Source organism: Schistocerca americana, chromosome 5 (genome assembly GCF_021461395.2).
Source record: "Schistocerca americana isolate TAMUIC-IGC-003095 chromosome 5, iqSchAmer2.1, whole genome shotgun sequence".
NCBI classification, from domain to species: domain Eukaryota; kingdom Metazoa; phylum Arthropoda; class Insecta; order Orthoptera; family Acrididae; genus Schistocerca; species Schistocerca americana.
Genome location: NC_060123.1, coordinates 129,324,281 through 129,331,482, shown reverse-complemented (window position 1 = coordinate 129,331,482; position 7,202 = coordinate 129,324,281). Strand labels below are relative to the sequence as shown.

Here is a 7,202-nt window from a genome sequence, read left to right as displayed (position 1 = left end):
CTGTTTTACATTTCTGAACATTTAAAGCAAGTAGCATATAGAGGTTCGCGGCGTTCTCTTGCCCTTGGGGCGAGAAACTGCTCCTAAAGGCGGAAGAATCAGCAGTGATCAACGCCATCAGGATTCAGAATGTAATGGAAACCACTGCGTTAATGACACAATGTCCACCCACAGGACATGTTGTCTGTAATTGAAAAAAAGGTGTCATGATGATCTCTCCATTGGCAAAAAATTCCGGAATAGTCTCCCATTCGGATCGATCTCAGGGAGGGGACTGCCAAGGGGGAGGTGACTATTGGAAAAAATGTTCAACAACCAGCGAAAGGATTACGTTCTACGAGTAGGGGCGTGGAATGCCAGTAGTTTTAACGTAGTAGGGAAGCCAGAAAACCTGAAAACGGAAATTCTAAGCTCAAACTACATATAGTGGGAGTCAGTGAAGTGAAATAGAAGGAAGACAAGGATTTCTGGTCGCACGAGTATAGAGTAATACCAGCAGCTGCAGGAAAAGATATAACGAGAGTAGGATTCTTTATGAATAGGAAGGTAGGGCAGAGAATGAGTTACTGTGAACAGTTCAGTGGTACGGCTATTCCCATCAGAATCGACAGCAAATCAATACGGACAACAATAGTTCAGGTATACATGCCGACGGCGCAAGCAGAAGATGGAGAAATAGGGAAAGTGTTTAAGGATATTGAATGGGTAATTCAGTACGTATAGGGTGATGAAAATCTAATAGTCGTGATGGATTGCAATGCGATTGTAGTGGAGGTTGTAGAAGAGAGAATTACGGGAGAATATGGGCTTGATAGTAGAAAGGAGAGAGGAGAAAGACTAATTGAGATCGGCAATAAATATCAGTTAGTAATAGCGAATGCTCTGTTCAAGAATCAGAAGAGGAGGAGGTATACTTGGAAAAGGCCGGGTGATACGGGAAGATTTCAGTCAGATTACATCATGGTCAGGCACAGATTCCGAAATCAGATACTGGACTGTGAGGTGTACCCAGGATCAGATATAGCCCCAGATCACAATTTAGTAGCTATGAAGAGTAGTCTGAAGTTTAAGGGACTTGTCAGGTGGAATCAGTGCGGAAAGAACTGGAATACGTAAGTACTAAGAAATACTCTTTGAATACTCTAGTACTATTCAAAGAAATGTGACTGACGCCCGAACAACAGGGACTTACATGCATCGAGAATAGAAAATAGTGCATTGAGAATGGCTAGCCACTAGCCGAAATCTGGATTTGCGTAGTAACATCTAAAAAAGGGCGATTGATTGCTGCACTCTATAATTTATAAGCCACATAACAGTCGCTGAGTGCACCCACTTTCCGAATAGAAGGTAACCTGATAATAACTATTCCTACATCCCTCTCTACTATCCAAACTTGTTATGACGCTGCATGTAGTATAGACAGGCAGTCAAATACAGGTAGTTCTGAAATGTTTTGCGAAAACTCACTCGAGCAGATGGCTTGACAACCTACACACAATGGAAATTTTTAAATATTGTATAGGCCTGACAGTGTCAGTATAGAAACTGGGATTGGTGATCATGATGTCTCAGCGATGGTGGTCACTTGTTGTGCGCGTTCTGAAATGTTTTACATCTTGTATAGGCCTGACAGTGTCTGTATAGAAACTGGGATTAGTGATCATGATCTCGTCTCAGCGACGGTGGTTACTTGTTGTGTGCATTCTGCAACACCGCTACGCACAAACAATTAGAACAAGTACATGAGCATTTGTTTATTACAACACTCACAGAAACGTGCAAGACAGATTTATGACTGCTAATGATAAATCGGTTATCGAGGAATTCCGAACCCTTGGCTCTTCCGATGATGAACTCTGCTGAATTCCCGCTGGACTTAGCCAATAAATTCCGCCAGTGAACACTACGAATGAACTCCGCCGATGAACTGCTACAGACTCGCTGAGTTGTGAGCTACAAAGCTGGGCGGATTTCTAACGGTGGTAACTTGCACCCAGCTTATTGGCTCCACAAGCGGACTGATGTCATTGTTGTGTGCTATCGGCGGATGCGAGTACGTGGCGAAATAGTTTAGTCGCCGCTGGTGGCACCTGACGAAGTCTTCGCCGCTCTAGGCCCCACCTCCATGTAAGAACGCTGAAATGCTGTTACGTGGACTACCTGGCAGAGGTATTGACTTGTGATGCAACATCTCTCCACTCCAAGGGCGGGAGACGAAGTCTCTTCTTCTTTGGCTCCTATTGTGGTGTGGTGGACGAAGTCCACCTCCATCCCGGTCTCGGTGCAGATTCTGCTGGACTCTACATCCACCGGCTCAGGTTGTGGCAGAACATCAGCATTGGGAGGCTGCTGAGATGATGAAATTCCTCCTTCCCCTCAGGGGCAGATGCACTGCCGGCATCTGCAACTGAAAGGTGGCTTATTCGTAGAAGGAAGACATGTATCGACACACGGCCAGAGCCGATCGACATGAGTGCTTCACGTGTCTCTGCCTGTCATCAGTACGATGTACAAAGCGTTGCGACAGACCGGTAGCCAGATAATATTCTTTTGGTTCCATGCCTTAACTCTGAAAATAAAACCTTGACATTCACCTCAGCATGCCGTTTTCTGTTGTCGAATCCTGTGTTGATGGTGGTATTCCATTACCTGAGCGTCGTGAGGGAAAGAAGGGTTCTACTATGCTGTTCACGGCAACATCCCCTCTGGGGATATGCCCTTGTGAGGTGAGCTTCTGTAAGAAGAAAGAAATGTTAGTACAGAATCCTCTAATGAGTTTCTTAATTTTCTCCTTGGATGTGCAAGCGAAACAGTCAATTACTCCAAACTTGGTTAAAACTCCTCAGATGACAGGCGTCACTGGATGCTGATATGGAGGGGCATGTGGTCAGCACACCGCTCTCCAGGCCCTACGGCTGTTTACGTGATTGGAGCCGCTATTCTCGATCAAGTAGCTCCTCAGTCTGCCTCACAAGGGCTGAGTGCACCCCGCGTGCCAACAGCGCTCGGCAGACCAGATGGTCGCCTATCCAAATGCTACCCCAGCCCGACAGCGCTTAACTTCGGTGATCTCACGGGAACCGGTGTTACCACTGCGGCAAGGCCGTTGGCCTCCTGATGAACTACGCCAATGAACTCCGCCGATGAACTGCCGTTGATAAACTGGTTTCAATGTTATAAAACAGCACAGATTACGGCACTGAATCTGTGCGATCGGCTGATGCTACCGGTGATAATGAGCACCCTGTTCCTTGGCTCAACAGGCCGAGTGCTTTCATCGTTGTGAGGGATCAGGCGTATGTGAGGAGGCGTGGCGGAATAATGCAGTCGCCCCTGGTGGTATCAATGGCCAGCCGCTGCTCTGTGCCTCGTGTCGAAGTAGGCATGCTGATAAGCTGCTGCGTCAGAAGGGTGGACTACCCGGCAGGGGTAGAGACGTTGTACACTCCTGGAAATTGAAATAAGAACACCGTGAATTCATTGTCCCAGGAAGGGGAAACTTTATTGACACATTCCTGGGGTCAGATACATCACATGATCACACTGACAGAACCACAGGCACATAGACAAAGGCAACAGAGCATGCACAATGTCGGCACTAGTACAGTGTATATCCACCTTTCGCAGCAATGCAGGCTGCTATTCTCCCATGGAGACGATCGTAGAGATGCTGGATGTAGTCCTGTGGAACGGCTTGCCATGCCATTTCCATCTGGCGCCTCAGTTGGACCAGCGTTCGTGCTGGACGTGCAGACCGCGTGAGACGACGCTTCATCCAGTCCCAAACATGCTCAATGGGGGACAGATCCGGAGATCTTGCTGGCCAGGGTAGTTGACTTACACCTTCTAGAGCACGTTGGGTGGCACGGGATACATACGGACGTGCATTGTCCTGTTGGAACAGTAAGTTCCCTTGCCGGTCTAGAAATGGTAGAACGACGGGTTCGATGACGGTTTGGATGTACCGTGCACTATTCAGTGTCCCCTCGACGATCACCAGTGGTGTACGGCCAGTGTAGGAGATCACTCCCCACACCATGATGCCGGGTGTTGGCCCTGTGTGCCTCGGTCGTATGCAGTCCTGATTGTGGTGCTCACCTGCACGGCGCCAAACACGCATACGACCATCATTGGCACCAAGGCAGAAGCGACTCTCATCGCTGAAGACGACACGTCTCCATTCGTCCCTCCATTCACGCCTGTCGCGACACCACTGGAGGCGGGCTGCACGATGTTGGGGCGTGAGCGGAAGACGGCCTAACGGTGTGCGGGACCGTAGCCCAGCTTCATGCAGACGGTTGCGAATGGTCCTCGCCGATACCCCAGGAGCAACAGTGTCCCTAATTTGCTGGGAAGTGGCGGTGCGGTCCCCTACGGCACTGCGTAGGATCCTACGGTCTTGGCGTGCATCCGTGCGTCGCTGCGGTCCGGTCCCAGGTCGACGGGCACGTGCACCTTCCGCCGACCACTGGCGACAACATCGATGTACTGTGGAGACCTCACGCCCCACGTGTTGAGCAATTCGGCGGTACGTCCACCCGGCCTCCCGCATGCCCACTATACGCCCTCGCTCAAAGTCCGTCAACTGCACATACGGTTCACGTCCACTCTGTCGCGGCATGCTACCAGTGTTAAAGACTGCGATGGAGCTCCGTATGCCACGGCAAACTGGCTGACACTGACGGCGGCGGTGCACAAATGCTGCGCAGCTAGCACCATTCGACGGCCAACACCGCGGTTCCTGGTGTGTCCGCTGTGCCGTGCGTGTGATCATTGCTTGTACAGCCCTCTCGCAGTGTCCGGAGCAAGTATGGTGGGTCTGACACACCGGTGTCAATGTGTTCTTTTTTCCATTTCCAGGAGTGTATGTAGCTTTACTAGAGTTACTAAATCCAAGAGGGCTAGGAGAATATTTATGTCAGAAAGAACAGATAAGAAGTTATTAGCATCCTACATAAACAATGAAATGAAATGTCGTGTGGGTAGGGCCTCAAGCCGGGTAAACCTGTCGCCTGGTGCAAGTCTTTTTAGGTGACGCCATTTCGGCGACTTGCGTGTCGTTGGGGATGATATGATGATGAAGGCAACACTCAGTCCCTGAACGGAGAAAATCTCCAACCCGGCCGGGAATCGAACCCGGGCCACTTTGCAGGACGTCCTGCCTCGCTGACCACTCAGCTATCGAGTGAATGGACATCATTCAAAGAAAACTTTCGCCATTTGACTGTTAATTGTTCATTTATCATACGTAATTGTGATTTCGACTTTGTAGCCATTCTCAAGCGCATGTTGAAATGTTAAAACACACACATGAAAAGAAGTTTTGCTTCACCCCGGTTCCCAGAACTCCTGAAGACAGACGTTGACTGTGGATATTGTATCACAGACACAGTCCCTTTAACAGTTCAGAGAAATATATATGAAGTCTTCATGGGTTGTCAGCCGAGTAGCGTCGTCTTCTCGTAGCAACGTTTCGATGGAATGCGTCTCCATCATCTTCAGGCGATGTGTCGGGATACCGTCGGTCGCTCAGCAGGTTGGCCTTCTTACTCTGATGTCGGGATAAAGAAGTGATGGCTAAGTTCGCCAACTTGCGGCATCCTGTCATCACCTACGACCGACGATATCCCGACACTTAGCCTGAAGATGATGGAGACGCAATCCATCGAAACGATGCTACTCGGCTGACAAACCGTGAAGACTTCATATATGAAATTCGCCGAGAACACCTGCACTCACATGTTCACAGATATTAATAAACTCGCCCAATGATGTAAACAACCATGCATGAGCAGCGCCTATTAGACGGAGGGGGTCCGACAGCCGATCAGTTCCAGTCATTCCACCAGGAAGGAGGTACACGGCTCCTGTTGCCTGTAGTTCAACCATGCCTAGACGGTTAATACCGCGGTTCGACCGCGTCCGCATTGTTACTTTGTGCCAGGAAGGGTTCTCAACAAGGGAAGTGTCCAGGCGTCTCGGAGTGAACCAAAGCGATGTTGTTCGGACATGGAGGAGATACAGAGAGACAGGAACTGTCGATGACATGTATCGCTCAGGCCGCCAAAGGGCTACTACTGCAGTGGATGACCGCTACCTACGGATTATGGCTCGGAGGAACCTTGACAGCAACGCCTCCATGTTGAATAATGCTTTTCGTGCAGCCACAGGTCGTCGTGTTACGACCCAAACTGTGCTCAATAGGCTGCATGATGCGCAACTTCACTCCCGACGTCCATGGCGAGGCCCATCTTCGCAACCACGACACCATGCAGCGCGGTACAGATGGGCCCAACATGCCGAATGGACCGCTCAGGATTGGCCTAACGTTCTCTTCACCGATGAGTGTCGCATATACCTTCAACCAGACAGTCTTCGAAGACGTGTTTGGAGGCAACCCAGTCGGGCTGAACGCCTTAGACACACTGTCCAGCGAGTGCAGCAAGGTGGAGGTGCTTGCTGTTTTGGGGTGGCATGATGTGAGGCCGACGTACGCCGCTGGTTGTCATGGAAGGCGCCGTAACGGCTGTACGATACGTGAATGCCACCACCCTCCGACCGATAGTGCAACCATATCGGCAGCATATTGGCGAAGCATTCGTCTTCATGGACGACAATTCGCGCCCCCATCGTGCCCATATTGTGAATGACTTCCTTCAGGATAACGGCATCGCTTGAGTAGAGTGGCCAGCATGCTCTCCAGACATGAACCCTACCGAAAATGCCTGGGATTGATTGAAAACGGCTGTTTATGGACGACGCGACCCACCAACCAGTCTGATGGATCTACGTCGAATCGTCGTTGAGGAGTGGGACAATCTGGACCAAAAGTGCCTTGATGAACTTTTGGATATTATGCCACGACGAATACATGCATGCATCAATGGAAGAGGACGTGCTACTGGCTATTAGAGATACCGGTGTGTACAGAAATCTGGACCACTACCTCTGAAGGTCTCGCTGTATGGTGGTACAACATGCAATGTGTAGTTTTCATGAGCAATAAAAAGGGCGAAAATGATGTTTATGTTGATCTCTATTGCAATTCCGGAACTGTCAGAACCCAGGTGATGCAAAACTTTTTTTGATGTGTGTATTATGTATCTTCGATATTTACTCGTAACCTGTAATATGACAACTGATCAATAAGACTAGAAATATATTTTTTCGACAATGAGATCTCACAGACAGCTCTGACA

At 49.4% G+C, this 7,202-nt stretch overlaps 1 pseudogene; it reads right to left on the bottom strand.

Moving 5' to 3' along the window:
• Positions 1-2,996: 2,996 nt before the first annotated feature.
• Positions 2,997-3,114, bottom strand: LOC124616969 (annotated as a pseudogene).
• Positions 3,115-7,202: the final 4,088 nt, after the last annotated feature.